The sequence below is a fragment of the Sinocyclocheilus rhinocerous genome, unplaced genomic scaffold (assembly GCF_001515625.1).
Source record: "Sinocyclocheilus rhinocerous isolate Xijiao unplaced genomic scaffold, SAMN03320098_v1.1 scaffold693, whole genome shotgun sequence".
In the NCBI taxonomy this organism is placed as follows: Eukaryota; Metazoa; Chordata; class Actinopteri; order Cypriniformes; family Cyprinidae; genus Sinocyclocheilus; species Sinocyclocheilus rhinocerous.
Window position 1 is genome coordinate 96,367 of NW_015654933.1, and position 1,446 is coordinate 97,812.

Consider the following 1,446-nt stretch of genomic DNA (forward strand, 5'->3'; position numbering starts at 1 on the left):
TCAGTAATCAGCCGCTGTTATGATTGGCTAACGTCACTGCATAGGAAACAGTATTAACGCCCCACACTATTGCATGCCAGTGTTTTGACAACATGATCAAAATAAAACGGTAATTTCCAGACAAAGCATTATGAAATCATGTACTTACGGTTTGTGATGCAGCTGCAGTCAGATCTAGTACCGCTTCATCTTTTAACAAATGCTTCTTTGTGACTCTCCATGACACTGTGCCTCGTTTACAAAACAAAATACTCCGATCAAACCTCAGACACGATCCGGGACAACATTAAAAATAAACTATTCCCTTGTTCCATACGCTGGGATCCTTCTGATATCTGTACAAAGACACGACCGAGCTGTTTAAATATTTGTCTCCATTTGTCCTGACTATGCCTGCTCTGACCCACCTCAGTCCTTAGCATCAAAGCATACAGTCGTAACTGCTGTGTAAATGCATTTAAAGAGATTTTAAGACATTTTAAGGTTGAATTTTTTATTGTGCATCCGCAAGCACTGTAAAAACATTGATATACAACAGCAAGAACTATAGATGTGTTCATATAAAAACATCTTCACATGCAAAAGAAAAAACGATGGTTTTCAAATGAACATAATGAACGAACACAGTCACAGAAAGACACATGTGGCCAGACAATCCTCGATTAAAAGAAGATCCTTCATTCCCCAACATCCTCTGAGCTTTAAAATACAAAAACATGACATTAAAAAATGAACTGCAGCATTTATAAAAACACTAACGATTTAACGATCGTTAACGATTCTGCCCCAGAGAAACACGAGCGCTCGGTTATCAGTGTGACGAAACGCATGAAGAGCAATTAATGCAGATTATTAGTGCAGATTGATGACGTCGCTGATGGGACGATAAAGCTGTCAGATCTGCAGATGAACGAGAGACTCAGAGACGCTGCAGGAGCTGATCTGAGGTCAGTCTGTAGTGTTGAGCCGTTCATGCTGTTCCTGAATGAATCCATGTGCGTCAATAATCGAGCGATTCTCCAGAACAGCACTGACTCAAGCTTCAGTTCACTCCATCCATCTGCAGGACTGTAGTTTTGTTCATTTGTGAAAGATACGTAATCAGGTAATAAACGCAACAGACAGACAGAGACAGTAAACAATCACTGATATAAATACAGCTGTATAAAGTCCATCACATGACCAATCTTTCCCTCTGTTCTGTTTTTATATTGTAGTATTTAAGACCAAAGTTCTGGAGTGTTTCTGTGTGTGTGTGTGTGTGTGTGAGTGTGTGAGTGAGTGAGTGAGTGAGTGAGTGTGTGTGTGTGTGAGTGAGTGAGTGAGTGTGTGTGTGTGATTGTGTGTGTGTCTGTGTGTGAGTGAGTGAGTGAGTGAGTGTGTGTGTGTGTGATTGTGTGTGTGTGTGAGTGTGTGTGTGTGTGAGTGAGTGAGTGTGTGTGTGTG